Raw genomic sequence first — 17,894 nt, 5'->3', positions numbered from 1 at the left:
GTCCATTCATAGTTTACAAACATCTTCTAACTAACTTGGCTCCTAAAAAGGAAATTCACCCATCAGACCAATTTAGCTGCTGAATAACATTGGACAATTTAACACATAACTGCACATGCAGATAGAATGACCAGGGTCTGCATTTATCTTTAACAATTATCAAAAATACAACAGAAAGCCAAAATGGCCAGCTGGATGAAATAGCTCAGTTGGGAGAGTGTTAGATTGAAAATCTAAAAGTCCCTTGTTCAATGCTGGGTTTCGGAAAAGTCTGAGAGGTTTCTTGCTTCTCACAAAATATTTCTTGGTATCAGCTCAAGTTTTTCTTTCTTTATTTATCAAAATATTTGATCAACTGATCGACAACATGATCAATTCAACATAGAATTGTCTTTCTGTCCTCCTTCTAAATTTGCTTCCACCTCTCTTGCATTCAGCTTCGACTACAAATGTTTCCTATTTCATGCTTTTTTGTAAAGTAAACTCTTGTCTGCATCAGCTTCCACTTCTCCTTGAACACAGATTTCAGTATTCAGATGACATAGCTTACCTACTCAGGCCAAATACCTCTGTGTAATATGGTGCTAGTCCATTCAGAGTAAAAAAAAAAGCTACCTAACCTGGATCCGAAAAATGCTATTTACCTATTGCACCCGTTAACTGATGAATGATACAGGACATCTTAAAACATAGCTCTAGCATGAGGTTGAGCATCTATTTTCTTGGGAAGTTTAAAAGAAAGGATGAAGACCCAAACTACCAGCAGGCCGAAATAGCTCAGTTGGGAGAGCGTTAGACTGAAGATCTAAAGGTCCCTGGTTCAATCCCGGGTTTCGGCACAATTTCAACTTCTGCTTTTCATGTCACAAAAGCTGTTTGTGTTGTTGATCAGATTGATAAAAGGTTTTGATAAAGAAGAGCGTTGATTTAACTCCAATCAATTCAACATATTATTTACTTTCTGTCTTCCTTTCAAACTTGCTTCCACCTCTCTTGTATTCAACTATGCCTCATTTATTTGCAACTTCTTGCTTTATTTTAAAGTAAAGCTTTGCCTGCATCAGCCTCAAATTCCCCTTATACAAAACTGTCAGTAGTCAGATGACATAGCTTGTACACCCTGGCCATATAGGTCTGTGTTTCAGAGTATAAGTCAATTCAGAGTTTAGAAAAAAAAATTCTACCTACATTGTCCCCTAAAAAGGATATTCACTCATCAGACCAAGTTACCTGCTGAATGATACTGGACACTTTAACACATAACTATAAACGAAAATAGAATGACCAGGTTCTGTATGTATCGTCTACAATTATTAATAATACATCAGGAGGCCACAGGGACTTGTTGGCTGAAATATCTCAGTTGGGAGATCGTTAGACTGAAGAGCTTAAGGTACCTGATTCAATCCTGACTTTCAGCACAGTGCGAGGGGATCCTACATTCTTGCAAAATATTTCTTGAAATCAGCTCTAGTTTTTTTTTCTTTATTTCTCAAAATATTTTATCAACTGATCAACAACATGATAACTTCAACAAAAAGTTGTCTTTCTGTCCTCCTTCTAAACTTGCTTCCACCTCTCTTGCCATCAGCTTTGATGACGAATTTATCCCATTTTATACTTTTTTCAAAGTAAACTCTTGTCTGCATCAGCTTTCACTTCTCCTTGAACAAAGTTGTCAGTATTGAGATGACATAGCTTACCTACTCAGGCGACATACGTCTGTGTAATACAGTGCTGGTCCACTTAGAGTTTTAAAAGAAAAACAACCTAACATTTATCCCAAAAACGCTACTCACCCATTTCACCAGTTAGCTGCTGAACAATGCAGGACACATTAAAACACAGCTCTAACCTCAGATTGAAAATCCAGGTTCTGCATCTCTGTTCTGGGATTGTTCAAAAAAAGAGGCTGAATACTATAGCTGCTGGCAGGCCGAAATAGCTCAGTTGGGAGAGCGTTAGACTAAAGATCTAAAGGTCCCTGGTTCGATCCCGGGTTTCGGCACGTTTTGAACTTCTGCTTTGCATGCCACAAAGACTATTTTGAGTCAACTCAAATTGACTTTGTTTATAATGATCAAAACATTTTATCAAGATAATCGACAATACAATTAATTCAACATATTATTTACTTTCTGTCTTTCTTTCAAACTTGCTTCCACCTCTCTTGTATTCAACTTTGCCTCCTTTATTTCCCAATTCTTCCTTTAATTGAAAGTAAAGCTTTGCCTGCATCAGCCTCCAGTTCCCCTTATACAAAACTGTTAGTAGTCAGATGACCTAGCTTGCCGACCCTCGCCATATAGGTCTGTGTTTCTGAGTATAAGTCCATTCATAGTTTACAAACATCATCTAACTAACTTGGCTCCTAAAAAGGAAATTCACCCATCAGACCAATTTAGCTACTGAATAATACTGGACAATTTAACACATAACTGCACATGCAGATAGAGTGACCAGGTTCTGCATTTTTCTTTAACAATTATAAAAAATACAACAGAAAGCCAAAATTGCCAGCTGGATGAAATAGCTCAGTTGGGAGAGCAGTAGACTGAAGATCTAAAGGTCCCTGGTTCAATCCCGGGTTTAGGCACATTTTGAACTTCTGCTTTGCATGCCACAAATGCTATTTGGAGTCAACTCATATTGACGTTGTTTATAATGATCAAAACCTTTTATCAAGCTGATCGATAAGACAACCATTTCAACATATTTTTTACATTCTGTCTTTCTGTCAAACTTGCTTCCACCTCTCTTGTATTCAACTTTACCTGCTTTATTTGCCAATTCTTCCTTTAATTGAAAGTAAAGCTTTGCCTACATCAGCCTCGAGTTCCCCTTATACAAAACTGTTAGTAGTCAGATGACCTAGTTTGCCTACCCTCGCCATATAGGTCTGTGTGTCTGAGTATAAGTCCATTCATAGTTTACATACATCTTCTAACTAACTTGGCTCCTAAAAAGGAAATTCACCCATCAGACCAATTTAGCTGCTGAATAATATTGGACAATTTAACACATAACTGCACATGCAGATAGAATGACCAGGGTCTGCATTTATCTTTAACAATTATCAAAAATACAACAGAAAGCCAAAATGGCCAGCTGGATGAAATAGCTGAGTTGGGAGAGTGTTAGATTGAAAATCTAAAAGTCCCTTGTTCAATGCTGGGTTTCGGAAAAGTCTGAGAGGTTTCTTGCTTCTCACAAAATATTTCTTGGTATCAGCTCAAGTTTTTCTTTCTTTATTTATCAAAATATTTGATCAACTGATCGACAACAGGATCAATTCAACATAGAATTGTCTTTCTGTCCTCCTTCTAAATTTGCTTCCACCTCTCTTGCATTCAGCTTCGACTACAAATGTTTCCTATTTCATGCTTTTTTGTAAAGTAAACTCTTGTCTGCATCAGCTTCCACTTCTCCTTGAACACAGATTTCAGTATTCAGATGACATAGCTTACCTACTCAGGCCAAATACCTCTGTGTAATATGGTGCTAGTCCATTCAGAGTAAAAAAAAAAGCTACCTAACCTGGATCCGAAAAATGCTATTTACCTATTGCACCTGTTAACTGATGAATGATACAGGACATCTTAAAACATAGCTCTAGCATGAGGATGAGCATCTATTTTCTTGGGAAGTTTAAAAGAAAGGATGAAGACCCAAACTACCAGCAGGCCGAAATAGCTCAGTTGGGAGAGCGTTAGACTGAAGATCTAAAGGTCCCTGGTTCAATCCTGGGTTTCGGCACAATTTCAACTTCTGCTTTTCATGTCACAAAAGCTGTTTGGAGTTAAATCAACGCTCTTCTTTATCAAAACCTTTTATCAATCTGATCAACAACACAATCAATTCAACATATTATTTACTTTCTGTCTTCCTTTCAAACTTGCTTCCACCTCTCTTGTATTCAACTATGCCTCATTTATTTGAAACTTCTTGCTTTATTTTAAAGTAAAGCTTTGCCTGCATCAGCCTCCAATTCCCCTTATACAAAACTGTCAGTAGTCAGATGACATAGCTTGTACACCCTGGCCATATAGGTCTGTGTTTCAGAGTATAAGTCAATTCAGAGTTTAGAAAAAAAAATTCTACCTACATTGTCCCCTAAAAAGGATATTCACTCATCAGACCAAGTTACCTGCTGAATGATACTGGACACTTTAACACATAACTATAAACGAAAATAGAATGACCAGGTTCTGTATGTATCGTCTACAATTATTAATAATACATCAGGAGGCCACAGGGACTTGTTGGCTGAAATATCTCAGTTGGGAGATCGTTAGACTGAAGAGCTTAAGGTACCTGATTCAATCCTGACTTTCAGCACAGTGCGAGGGGATCCTACATTCTTGCAAAATATTTCTTGAAATCAGCTCTAGGTTTTTTTTTCTTTATTTCTCAAAATATTTTATCAACTGATCAACAACATGATAACTTCAACAAAAAGTTGTCTTTCTGTCCTCCTTCTAAACTTGCTTCCACCTCTCTTGCCATCAGCTTTGATGACGAATTTATCCCATTTTATACTTTTTTCAAAGCAAACTCTTGTCTGCATCAGCTTTCACTTCTCCTTGAACAAAGTTGTCAGTATTGAGATGACATAGCTTACCTACTCAGGCGACATACGTCTGTGTAATACAGTGCTGGTCCACTTAGAGTTTTAAAAGAAAAACGACCTAACATTTATCCCAAAAACGCTACTCACCCATTTCACCAGTTAGCTGCTGAACAATGCAGGACACATTAAAACACAGCTCTAACCTCAGATTGAAAATCCAGGTTCTGCATCTCTGTTCTGGGATTGTTCAAAAAAAGAGGCTGAATACTATAGCTGCTGGCAGGCCGAAATAGCTCAGTTGGGAGAGCGTTAGACTGAAGATCTAAAGGTCCCTGGTTCGATCCCGGGTTTCGGCACATTTTGAACTTCTGCTTTGCATGCCACAAAGACTATTTTGAGTCAACTCATATTGACTTTGTTTATAATGATCAAAACCTTTTATCAAGATAATCGACAATACAATTAATTCAACATATTATTTACTTTCTGTCTTTCTTTCAAACTTGCTTCCACCTCTCTTGTATTCAACTTTGCCTCCTTTATTTCCCAATTCTTCCTTTAATTGAAAGTAAAGCTTTGCCTGCAACAGCCTCCAGTTCCCCTTATACAAAACTGTTAGTAGTCAGATGACCTAGCTTGCCGACCCTCGCCATATAGGTCTGTGTTTCTGAGTATAAGTCCATTCATAGTTTACAAACATCATCTAACTAACTTGGCTCCTAAAAAGGAAATTCACCCATCAGACCAATTTAGCTACTGAATAATACTGGACAATTTAACACATAACTGCACATGCAGATAGAGTGACCAGGTTCTGCATTTATCTTTAACAATTATAAAAAATACAACAGAAAGCCAAAATTGCCAGCTGGATGAAATAGCTCAGTTGGGAGAGCAGTAGACTGAAGATCTAAAGGTCCCTGGTTCAATCCCGGGTTTAGGCACATTTTGAACTTATGCTTTGCATGCCACAAATGCTATTTGGAGTCAACTCATATTGACGTTGTTTATAATGATCAAAACCTTTTGTCAAGCTGATCGAAAAGACAACCATTTCAACATATTTTTTACATTCTGTCTTTCTGTCAAACTTGCTTCCACCTCTCTTGTATTCAACTTTACCTGCTTTATTTGCCAATTCTTCCTTTAATTGAAAGTAAAGCTTTGCCTGCATCAGCCTCGAGTTCCCCTTATACAAAACTGTTAGTAGTCAGATGACCTAGTTTGCCTACCCTCGCCACATAGGTCTGTGTGTCTGAGTATAAGTCCATTCATAGTTTACAAACATCTTCTAACTAACTTGGCTCCTAAAAAGGAAATTCACCCATCAGACCAATTTAGCTGCTGAATAACATTGGACAATTTAACACATAACTGCACATGCAGATAGAATGACCAGGGTCTGCATTTATCTTTAACAATTATCAAAAATACAACAGAAAGCCAAAATGGCCAGCTGGATGAAATAGCTCAGTTGGGAGAGTGTTAGATTGAAAATCTAAAAGTCCCTTGTTCAATGCTGGGTTTCGGAAAAGTCTGAGAGGTTTCTTGCTTCTCACAAAATATTTCTTGGTATCAGCTCAAGTTTTTCTTTCTTTATTTATCAAAATATTTGATCAACTGATCGACAACATGATCAATTCAACATAGAATTGTCTTTCTGTCCTCCTTCTAAATTTGCTTCCACCTCTCTTGCATTCAGCTTCGACTACAAATGTTTCCTATTTCATGCTTTTTTGTAAAGTAAACTCTTGTCTGCATCAGCTTCCACTTCTCCTTGAACACAGATTTCAGTATTCAGATGACATAGCTTACCTACTCAGGCCAAATACCTCTGTGTAATATGGTGCTAGTCCATTCAGAGTAAAAAAAAAGCTACCTAACCTGGATCCGAAAAATGCTATTTACCTATTGCACCCGTTAACTGATGAATGATACAGGACATCTTAAAACATAGCTCTAGCATGAGGTTGAGCATCTATTTTCTTGGGAAGTTTAAAAGAAAGGATGAAGACCCAAACTACCAGCAGGCCGAAATAGCTCAGTTGGGAGAGCGTTAGACTGAAGATCTAAAGGTCCCGGGTTCAATCCCGGGTTTCGGCACAATTTCAACTTCTGCTTTTCATGTCACAAAAGCTGTTTGTGTTGTTGATCAGATTGATAAAAGGTTTTGATAAAGAAGAGCGTTGATTTAACTCCAATCAATTCAACATATTATTTACTTTCTGTCTTCCTTTCAAACTTGCTTCCACCTCTCTTGTATTCAACTACGCCTCATTTATTTGCAACTTCTTGCTTTATTTTAAAGTAAAGCTTTGCCTGCATCAGCCTCCAATTCCCATTATACAAAACTGTCAGTAGTCAGATGACATAGCTTGTACACCCTGGCCATATAGGTCTGTGTATCAGAGTATAAGTCAATTCAGAGTTTAGAAAAAAAAATTCTACCTACATTGTCCCCTAAAAAGGATATTCACTCATCAGACCAAGTTACCTGCTGAATGATACTGGACACTTTAACACATAACTATAAACGAAAATAGAATGACCAGGTTCTGTATGTATCGTCTACAATTATTAATAATACATCAGGAGGCCACAGGGACTTGTTGGCTGAAATATCTCAGTTGGGAGATCGTTAGACTGAAGAGCTTAAGGTACCTGATTCAATCCTGACTTTCAGCACAGTGCGAGGGGATCCTACATTCTTGCAAAATATTTCTTGAAATCAGCTCTAGTTTTTTTTTCTTTATTTCTCAAAATATTTTATCAACTGATCAACAACATGATAACTTCAACAAAAAGTTGTCTTTCTGTCCTCCTTCTAAACTTGCTTCCACCTCTCTTGCCATCAGCTTTGATGACGAATTTATCCCATTTTATACTTTTTTCAAAGTAAACTCTTGTCTGCATCAGCTTTCACTTCTCCTTGAACAAAGTTGTCAGTATTGAGATGACATAGCTTACCTACTCAGGCGACATACGTCTGTGTAATACAGTGCTGGTCCACTTAGAGTTTTAAAAGAAAAACGACCTAACATTTATCCCAAAAACGCTACTCACCCATTTCACCAGTTAGCTGCTGAACAATGCAGGACACATTAAAACACAGCTCTAACCTCAGATTGAAAATCCAGGTTCTGCATCTCTGTTCTGGGATTGTTCAAAAAAAGAGGCTGAATACTATAGCTGCTGGCAGGCCGAAATAGCTCAGTTGGGAGAGCGTTAGACTAAAGATCTAAAGGTCCCTGGTTCGATCCCGGGTTTCGGCACGTTTTGAACTTCTGCTTTGCATGCCACAAAGACTATTTTGAGTCAACTCATATTGACTTTGTTTATAATGATCAAAACATTTTATCAAGATAATCGACAATACAATTAATTCAACATATTATTTACTTTCTGTCTTTCTTTCAAACTTGCTTCCACCTCTCTTGTATTCAACTTTGCCTCCTTTATTTCCCAATTCTTCCTTTAATTGAAAGTAAAGCTTTGCCTGCATCAGCCTCCAGTTCCCCTTATACAAAACTGTTAGTAGTCAGATGACCTAGCTTGCCGACCCTCGCCATATAGGTCTGTGTTTCTGAGTATAAGTCCATTCATAGTTTACAAACATCATCTAACTAACTTGGCTCCTAAAAAGGAAATTCACCCATCAGACCAATTTAGCTACTGAATAATACTGGACAATTTAACACATAACTGCACATGCAGATAGAGTGACCAGGTTCTGCATTTTTCTTTAACAATTATAAAAAATACAACAGAAAGCCAAAATTGCCAGCTGGATGAAATAGCTCAGTTGGGAGAGCAGTAGACTGAAGATTTAAAGGTCCCTGGTTCAATTTCGGGGGTTAGGCACATTTTGAACTTCTGCTTTGCATGCCACAAATGCTATTTGGAGTCAACTCATATTGACGTTGTTTATAATGATCAAAACCTTTTATCAAGCTGATCGAAAAGACAACCATTTCAACATATTTTTTACATTCTGTCTTTCTGTCAAACTTGCTTCCACCTCTCTTGTATTTAACTTTACCTGCTTTATTTGCCAATTCTTCCTTTAATTGAAAGTAAAGCTTTGCCTGCATCAGCCTCGAGTTCCCCTTATACAAAACTGTTAGTAGTCAGATGACCTAGTTTGCCTACCCTCGCCATATAGGTCTGTGTCTCTGAGTATAAGTCCATTCATAGTTTACAAACATCTTCTAACTAACTTGGCTCCTAAAAAGGAAATTCACCCATCAGACCAATTTAGCTGCTGAATAATATTGGACAATTTAACACATAACTGCACATGCAGATAGAATGACCAGGGTCTGCATTTATCTTTAACAATTATCAAAAATACAACAGAAAGCCAAAATGGCCAGCTGGATGAAATAGCTCAGTTGGGAGAGTGTTAGATTGAAAATCTAAAAGTCCCTTGTTCAATGCTGGGTTTCGGAAAAGTCTGAGAGGTTTCTTGCTTCTCACAAAATATTTCTTGGTATCAGCTCAAGTTTTTCTTTCTTTATTTATCAAAATATTTGATCAACTGATCGACAACATGATCAATTCAACATAGAATTGTCTTTCTGTCCTCCTTCTAAATTTGCTTCCACCTCTCTTGCATTCAGCTTCGACTACAAATGTTTCCTATTTCATGCTTTTTTGTAAAGTAAACTCTTGTCTGCATCAGCTTCCACTTCTCCTTGAACACAGATGTCAGTATTCAGATGACATAGCTTACCTACTCAGGCCAAATACCTCTGTGTAATATGGTGCTAGTCCATTCAGAGTAAAAAAAAAAGCTACCTAACCTGGATCCGAAAAATGCTATTTACCTATTGCACCCGTTAACTGATGAATGATACAGGACATCCTAAAACATAGCTCTAGCATGAGGTTGAGCATCTATTTTCTTGGGAAGTTTAAAAGAAAGGATGAAGACCCAAACTACCAGCAGGCCGAAATAGCTCAGTTGGGAGAGCGTTAGACTGAAGATCTAAAGGTCCCTGGTTCAATCCCGGGTTTCGGCACAATTTCAACTTCTGCTTTTCATGTCACAAAAGCTGTTTGTGTTGTTGATCAGATTGATAAAAGGTTTTGATAAAGAAGAGCGTTGATTTAACTCCAATCAATTCAACATATTATTTACTTTCTGTCTTCCTTTCAAACTTGCTTCCACCTCTCTTGTATTCAACTATGCCTCATTTATTTGCAACTTCTTGCTTTATTTTAAAGTAAAGCTTTGCCTGCATCAGCCTCCAATTCCCCTTATACAAAACTGTCAGTAGTCAGATGACATAGCTTGTACACCCTGGCCATATAGGTCTGTGTTTCAGAGTATAAGTCAATTCAGAGTTTAGAAAAAAAAATTCTACCTACATTGTCCCCTAAAAAGGATATTCACTCATCAGACCAAGTTACCTGCTGAATGATACTGGACACTTTAACACATAACTATAAACGAAAATAGAATGACCAGGTTCTGTATGTATCGTCTACAATTATTAATAATACATCAGGAGGCCACAGGGACTTGTTGGCTGAAATATCTCAGTTGGGAGATCGTTAGACTGAAGAGCTTAAGGTACCTGATTCAATCCTGACTTTCAGCACAGTGCGAGGGGATCCTACATTGTTGCAAAATATTTCTTGAAATCAGCTCTAGTTTTTTTTTCTTTATTTCTCAAAATATTTTATCAACTGATCAACAACATGATAACTTCAACAAAAAGTTGTCTTTCTGTCCTCCTTCTAAACTTGCTTCCAACTCTCTTGCCATCAGCTTTGATGACGAATTTATCCCATTTTATACTTTTTTCAAAGTAAACTCTTGTCTGCATCAGCTTTCACTTCTCCTTGAACAAAGTTGTCAGTATTGAGATGACATAGCTTACCTACTCAGGCGACATACGTCTGTGTAATACAGTGCTGGTCCACTTAGAGTTTTAAAAGAAAAACGACCTAACATTTATCCCAAAAACGCTACTCACCCATTTCACCAGTTAGCTGCTGAACAATGCAGGACACATTAAAACACAGCTCTAACCTCAGATTGAAAATCCAGGTTCTGCATCTCTGTTCTGGGATTGTTCAAAAAAAGAGGCTGAATGCTATAGCTGCTGGCAGGCCGAAATAGCTCAGTTGGGAGAGCGTTAGACTAAAGATCTAAAGGTCCCTGGTTCGATCCTGGGTTTCGGCACGTTTTGAACTTCTGCTTTGCATGCCACAAAGACTATTTTGAGTCAACTCATATTGACTTTGTTTATAATGATCAAAACATTTTATCAAGATAATCGACAATACAATTAATTCAACATATTATTTACTTTCTGTCTTTCTTTCAAACTTGCTTCCACCTCTCTTGTATTCAACTTTGCCTCCTTTATTTCCCAATTCTTCCTTTAATTGAAAGTAAAGCTTTGCCTGCATCAGCCTCCAGTTCCCCTTATACAAAACTGTTAGTAGTCAGATGACCTAGCTTGCCGACCCTCGCCATATAGGTCTGTGTTTCTGAGTATAAGTCCATTCATAGTTTACAAACATCATCTAACTAACTTGGCTCCTAAAAAGGAAATTCACCCATCAGACCAATTTAGCTACTGAATAATACTGGACAATTTAACACATAACTGCACATGCAGATAGAGTGACCAGGTTCTGCATTTATCTTTAACAATTATAAAAAATACAACAGAAAGCCAAAATTGCCAGCTGGATGAAATAGCTCAGTTGGGAGAGCAGTAGACTGAAGATTTAAAGGTCCCTGGTTCAATCCCGGGTTTAGGCACATTTTGAACTTCTGCTTTGCATGCCACAAATGCTATTTGGAGTCAACTCATATTGACGTTGTTTATAATGATCAAAACATTTTATCAAGCTGATCGATAAGACAACCATTTCAACATATTTTTTACATTCTGTCTTTCTGTCAAACTTGCTTCCACCTCTCTTGTATTCAACTTTACCTGCTTTATTTGCCAATTCTTCCTTTAATTGAAAGTAAAGCTTTGCCTGCATCAGCCTCGAGTTCCCCTTATACAAAACTGTTAGTAGTCAGATGACCTAGTTTGCCTACCCTCGCCATATAGGTCTGTGTGTCTGAGTATAAGTCCATTCATAGTTTACAAACATCTTCTAAGTAACTTGGCTCCTAAAAAGGAAATTCACCCATCAGACCAATTTAGCTGCTGAATAATATTGGACAATTTAACACATAACTGCACATGCAGATAGAATGACCAGGGTCTGCATTTATCTTTAACAATTATCAAAAATACAACAGAAAGCCAAAATGGCCAGCTGGATGAAATAGCTCAGTTGGGAGAGTGTTAGATTGAAAATCTAAAAGTCCCTTGTTCAATGCTGGGTTTCGGAAAAGTCTGAGAGGTTTCTTGCTTCTCACAAAATATTTCTTGGTATCAGCTCAAGTTTTTCTTTCTTTATTTATCAAAATATTTGATCAACTGATCGACAACATGATCAATTCAACATAGAATTGTCTTTCTGTCCTCCTTCTAAATTTGCTTCCACCTCTCTTGCATTCAGCTTCGACTACAAATGTTTCCTATTTCATGCTTTTTTGTAAAGTAAACTCTTGTCTGCATCAGCTTCCACTTCTCCTTGAACACAGATTTCAGTATTCAGATGACATAGCTTACCTACTCAGGCCAAATACCTCTGTGTAATATGGTGCTAGTCCATTCAGAGTAAAAAACAAAAGCTACCTAACCTGGATCCGAAAAATGCTATTTACCTATTGCACCCGTTAACTGATGAATGATACAGGACATCTTAAAACATAGCTCTAGCATGAGGTTGAGCATCTATTTTCTTGGGAAGTTTAAAAGAAAGGATGAAGACCCAAACTACCAGCAGGCCGAAATAGCTCAGTTGGGAGAGCGTTATACTGAAGATCTAAAGGTCCCTGGTTCAATCCCGGGTTTCGGCACAATTTCAACTTCTGCTTTTCATGTCACAAAAGCTGTTTGGAGTTAAATCAACGCTCTTCTTTATCAAAACCTTTTATCAATCTGATCAACAACACAATCAATTCAACATATTATTTACTTTCTGTCTTCCTTTCAAACTTGCTTCCACCTCTCTTGTATTCAACTATGCCTCATTTATTTGAAACTTCTTGCTTTATTTTAAAGTAAAGCTTTGCCTGCATCAGCCTCCAATTCCCCTTATACAAAACTGTCAGTAGTCAGATGACATAGCTTGTACACCCTGGCCATATAGGTCTGTGTTTCAGAGTATAAGTCAATTCAGAGTTTAGAAAAAAAAATTCTACCTACATTGTCCCCTAAAAAGGATATTCACTCATCAGACCAAGTTACCTGCTGAATGATACTGGACACTTTAACACATAACTATAAACGAAAATAGAATGACCAGGTTCTGTATGTATCGTCTACAATTATTAATAATACATCAGGAGGCCACAGGGACTTGTTGGCTGAAATATCTCAGTTGGGAGATCGTTAGACTGAAGAGCTTAAGGTACCTGATTCAATCCTGACTTTCAGCACAGTGCGAGGGGATCCTACATTCTTGCAAAATATTTCTTGAAATCAGCTCTAGGTTTTTTTTTCTTTATTTCTCAAAATATTTTATCAACTGATCAACAACATGATAACTTCAACAAAAAGTTGTCTTTCTGTCCTCCTTCTAAACTTGCTTCCACCTCTCTTGCCATCAGCTTTGATGACGAATTTATCCCATTTTATACTTTTTTCAAAGCAAACTCTTGTCTGCATCAGCTTTCACTTCTCCTTGAACAAAGTTGTCAGTATTGAGATGACATAGCTTACCTACTCAGGCGACATACGTCTGTGTAATACAGTGCTGGTCCACTTAGAGTTTTAAAAGAAAAACGACCTAACATTTATCCCAAAAACGCTACTCACCCATTTCACCAGTTAGCTGCTGAACAATGCAGGACACATTAAAACACAGCTCTAACCTCAGATTGAAAATCCAGGTTCTGCATCTCTGTTCTGGGATCGTTCAAAAAAAGAGGCTGAATACTATAGCTGCTGGCAGGCTGAAATAGCTCAGTTGGGAGAGCGTTAGACTGAAGATCTAAAGGACCCTGGTTCGATCCCGGGTTTCGGCACATTTTGAACTTCTGCTTTGCATGCCACAAAGACTATTTTGAGTCAACTCATATTGACTTTGTTTATAATGATCAAAACCTTTTATCAAGATAATCGACAATACAATTAATTCAACATATTATTTACTTTCTGTCTTTCTTTCAAACTTGCTTCCACCTCTCTTGTATTCAACTTTGCCTCCTTTATTTCCCAATTCTTCCTTTAATTGAAAGTAAAGCTTTGCCTGCATCAGCCTCCAGTTCCCCTTATACAAAACTGTTAGTAGTCAGATGACCTAGCTTGCCGACCCTCGCCATATAGGTCTGTGTTTCTGAGTATAAGTCCATTCATAGTTTACAAACATCATCTAACTAACTTGGCTCCTAAAAAGGAAATTCACCCATCAGACCAATTTAGCTACTGAATAATACTGGACAATTTAACACATAACTGCACATGCAGATAGAGTGACCAGGTTCTGCATTTATCTTTAACAATTATAAAAAATACAACAGAAAGCCAAAATTGCCAGCTGGATGAAATAGCTCAGTTGGGAGAGCAGTAGACTGAAGATTTAAAGGTCCCTGGTTCAATCCCGGGTTTAGGCACATTTTGAACTTCTGCTTTGCATGCCACAAATGCTATTTGGAGTCAACTCATATTGACGTTGTTTATAATGATCAAAACCTTTTATCAAGCTGATCGATAAGACAACCATTTCAACATATTTTTTACATTCTGTCTTTCTGTCAAACTTGCTTCCACCTCTCTTGTATTCAACTTTACCTGCTTTATTTGCCAATTCTTCCTTTAATTGAAAGTAAAGCTTTGCCTGCATCAGCCTCGAGTTCCCCTTATACAAAACTGTTAGTAGTCAGATGACCTAGTTTGCCTACCCTCGCCATATAGGTCTGTGTGTCTGAGTATAAGTCCATTCATAGTTTACAAACATCTTCTAACTAACTTGGCTCCTAAAAAGGAAATTCACCCATCAGACCAATTTAGCTGCTGAATAATATTGGACAATTTAACACATAACTGCACATGCAGATAGAATGACCAGGGTCTGCATTTATCTTTAACAATTATCAAAAATACAACAGAAAGCCAAAATGGCCAGCTGGATGAAATAGCTCAGTTGGGAGAGTGTTAGATTGAAAATCTAAAAGTCCCTTGTTCAATGCTGGGTTTCGGAAAAGTCTGAGAGGTTTCTTGCTTCTCACAAAATATTTCTTGGTATCAGCTCAAGTTTTTCTTTCTTTATTTATCAAAATATTTGATCAACTGATCGACAACATGATCAATTCAACATAGAATTGTCTTTCTGTCCTCCTTCTAAATTTGCTTCCACCTCTCTTGCATTCAGCTTCGACTACAAATGTTTCCTATTTCATGCTTTTTTGTAAAGTAAACTCTTGTCTGCATCAGCTTCCACTTCTCCTTGAACACAGATGTCAGTATTCAGATGACATAGCTTACCTACTCAGGCCAAATACCTCTGTGTAATATGGTGCTAGTCCATTCAGAGTAAAAAAAAAAGCTACCTAACCTGGATCCGAAAAATGCTATTTACCTATTGCACCCGTTAACTGATGAATGATACAGGACATCTTAAAACATAGCTCTAGCATGAGGTTGAGCATCTATTTTCTTGGGAAGTTTAAAAGAAAGGATGAAGACCCAAACTACCAGCAGGCCGAAATAGCTCAGTTGGGAGAGCGTTAGACTGAAGATCTAAAGGTCCCTGGTTCAATCCCGGGTTTCGGCACAATTTCAACTTCTGCTTTTCATGTCACAAAAGCTGTTTGGAGTTAAATCAACGCTCTTCTTTATCAAAACCTTTTATCAATCTGATCAACAACACAATCAATTCAACATATTATTTACTTTCTGTCTTCCTTTCAAACTTGCTTCCACCTCTCTTGTATTCAACTATGCCTCATTTATTTGAAACTTCTTGCTTTATTTTAAAGTAAAGCTTTGCCTGCATCAGCCTCCAATTCCCCTTATACAAAACTGTCAGTAGTCAGATGACATAGCTTGTACACCCTGGCCATATAGGTCTGTGTTTCAGAGTATAAGTCAATTCAGAGTTTAGAAAAAAAAATTCTACCTACATTGTCCCCTAAAAAGGATATTCACTCATCAGACCAAGTTACCTGCTGAATGATACTGGACACTTTAACACATAACTATAAACGAAAATAGAATGACCAGGTTCTGTATGTATCGTCTACAATTATTAATAATACATCAGGAGGCCACAGGGACTTGTTGGCTGAAATATCTCAGTTGGGAGATCGTTAGACTGAAGAGCTTAAGGTACCTGATTCAATCCTGACTTTCAGCACAGTGCGAGGGGATCCTACATTCTTGCAAAATATTTCTTGAAATCAGCTCTAGGTTTTTTTTTCTTTATTTCTCAAAATATTTTATCAACTGATCAACAACATGATAACTTCAACAAAAAGTTGTCTTTCTGTCCTCCTTCTAAACTTGCTTCCACCTCTCTTGCCATCAGCTTTGATGACAAATTTATCCCATTTTATACTTTTTTCAAAGCAAACTCTTGTCTGCATCAGCTTTCACTTCTCCTTGAACAAAGTTGTCAGTATTGAGATGACATAGCTTACCTACTCAGGCGACATACGTCTGTGTAATACAGTGCTGGTCCACTTAGAGTTTTAAAAGAAAAACGACCTAACATTTATCCCAAAAACGCTACTCACCCATTTCACCAGTTAGCTGCTGAACAATGCAGGACACATTAAAACACAGCTCTAACCTCAGATTGAAAATCCAGGTTCTGCATCTCTGTTCTGGGATCGTTCAAAAAAAGAGGCTGAATACTATAGCTGCTGGCAGGCTGAAATAGCTCAGTTGGGAGAGCGTTAGACTGAAGATCTAAAGGACCCTGGTTCGATCCCGGGTTTCGGCACATTTTGAACTTCTGCTTTGCATGCCACAAAGACTATTTTGAGTCAACTCATATTGACTTTGTTTATAATGATCAAAACCTTTTATCAAGATAATCGACAATACAATTAATTCAACATATTATTTACTTTCTGTCTTTCTTTCAAACTTGCTTCCACCTCTCTTGTATTCAACTTTGCCTCCTTTATTTCCCAATTCTTCCTTTAATTGAAAGTAAAGCTTTGCCTGCATCAGCCTCCAGTTCCCCTTATACAAAACTGTTAGTAGTCAGATGACCTAGCTTGCCGACCCTCGCCATATAGGTCTGTGTTTCTGAGTATAAGTCCATTCATAGTTTACAAACATCATCTAACTAACTTGGCTCCTAAAAAGGAAATTCACCCATCAGACCAATTTAGCTACTGAATAATACTGGACAATTTAACACATAACTGCACATGCAGATAGAGTGACCAGGTTCTGCATTTATCTTTAACAATTATAAAAAATACAACAGAAAGCCAAAATTGCCAGCTGGATGAAATAGCTCAGTTGGGAGAGCAGTAGACTGAAGATTTAAAGGTCCCTGGTTCAATCCCGGGTTTAGGCACATTTTGAACTTCTGCTTTGCATGCCACAAATGCTATTTGGAGTCAACTCATATTGACGTTGTTTATAATGATCAAAACCTTTTATCAAGCTGATCGATAAGACAACCATTTCAACATATTTTTTACATTCTGTCTTTCTGTCAAACTTGCTTCCACCTCTCTTGTATTCAACTTTACCTGCTTTATTTGCCAATTCTTCCTTTAATTGAAAGTAAAGCTTTGCCTGCATCAGCCTCGAGTTCCCCTTATACAAAACTGTTAGTAGTCAGATGACCTAGTTTGCCTACCCTCGCCATATAGGTCTGTGTGTCTGAGTATAAGTCCATTCATAGTTTACAAACATCTTCTAACTAACTTGGCTCCTAAAAAGGAAATTCACCCATCAGACCAATTTAGCTGCTGAATAATATTGGACAATTTAACACATAACTGCACATGCAGATAGAATGACCAGGGTCTGCATTTATCTTTAACAATTATCAAAAATACAACAGAAAGCCAAAATGGCCAGCTGGATGAAATAGCTCAGTTGGGAGAGTGTTAGATTGAAAATCTAAAAGTCCCTTGTTCAATGCTGGGTTTCGGAAAAGTCTGAGAGGTTTCTTGCTTCTCACAAAATATTTCTTGGTATCAGCTCAAGTTTTTCTTTCTTTATTTATCAAAATATTTGATCAACTGATCGACAACATGATCAATTCAACATAGAAT

The 17,894-nt window shown here is 37.5% G+C and overlaps 9 non-coding genes across 9 annotated transcripts; all 9 read left to right on the top strand.

The window, feature by feature from the left end:
- Window positions 1–766: 766 nt before the first annotated feature.
- TRNAF-GAA (transfer RNA phenylalanine (anticodon GAA)) lies at window positions 767–839 on the top strand. Its single transcript has one exon. It is a non-coding gene; the product is annotated as a tRNA-Phe (tRNA).
- A 1,096-nt stretch (window positions 840–1,935) lies between these two features.
- On the top strand, window positions 1,936–2,008 carry TRNAF-AAA (transfer RNA phenylalanine (anticodon AAA)). Its single transcript has one exon. It is a non-coding gene; the product is annotated as a tRNA-Phe (tRNA).
- Window positions 2,009–4,853: 2,845 nt separating this feature from the next.
- On the top strand, window positions 4,854–4,926 carry TRNAF-GAA (transfer RNA phenylalanine (anticodon GAA)). The gene has a single exon. It is a non-coding gene; the product is annotated as a tRNA-Phe (tRNA).
- A 2,843-nt stretch (window positions 4,927–7,769) lies between these two features.
- On the top strand, window positions 7,770–7,842 carry TRNAF-AAA (transfer RNA phenylalanine (anticodon AAA)). The gene has a single exon. It is a non-coding gene; the product is annotated as a tRNA-Phe (tRNA).
- A 1,676-nt stretch (window positions 7,843–9,518) lies between these two features.
- TRNAF-GAA (transfer RNA phenylalanine (anticodon GAA)) lies at window positions 9,519–9,591 on the top strand. Its single transcript has one exon. It is a non-coding gene; the product is annotated as a tRNA-Phe (tRNA).
- Window positions 9,592–10,687: 1,096 nt separating this feature from the next.
- Window positions 10,688–10,760, top strand: TRNAF-AAA (transfer RNA phenylalanine (anticodon AAA)). Its single transcript has one exon. It is a non-coding gene; the product is annotated as a tRNA-Phe (tRNA).
- Window positions 10,761–13,606: 2,846 nt separating this feature from the next.
- TRNAF-GAA (transfer RNA phenylalanine (anticodon GAA)) lies at window positions 13,607–13,679 on the top strand. The gene has a single exon. It is a non-coding gene; the product is annotated as a tRNA-Phe (tRNA).
- A 1,675-nt stretch (window positions 13,680–15,354) lies between these two features.
- TRNAF-GAA (transfer RNA phenylalanine (anticodon GAA)) lies at window positions 15,355–15,427 on the top strand. The gene has a single exon. It is a non-coding gene; the product is annotated as a tRNA-Phe (tRNA).
- Window positions 15,428–16,524: 1,097 nt separating this feature from the next.
- TRNAF-GAA (transfer RNA phenylalanine (anticodon GAA)) lies at window positions 16,525–16,597 on the top strand. Its single transcript has one exon. It is a non-coding gene; the product is annotated as a tRNA-Phe (tRNA).
- Window positions 16,598–17,894: the final 1,297 nt, after the last annotated feature.

The sequence above is a fragment of the Triturus cristatus genome, chromosome 8, assembly GCF_964204655.1.
Source record: "Triturus cristatus chromosome 8, aTriCri1.1, whole genome shotgun sequence".
NCBI lineage: Eukaryota > Metazoa > Chordata > Amphibia > Caudata > Salamandridae > Triturus > Triturus cristatus.
Note: the sequence above shows the minus strand (reverse complement) of the source record. Positions and strands in the feature narration are given on the sequence as shown.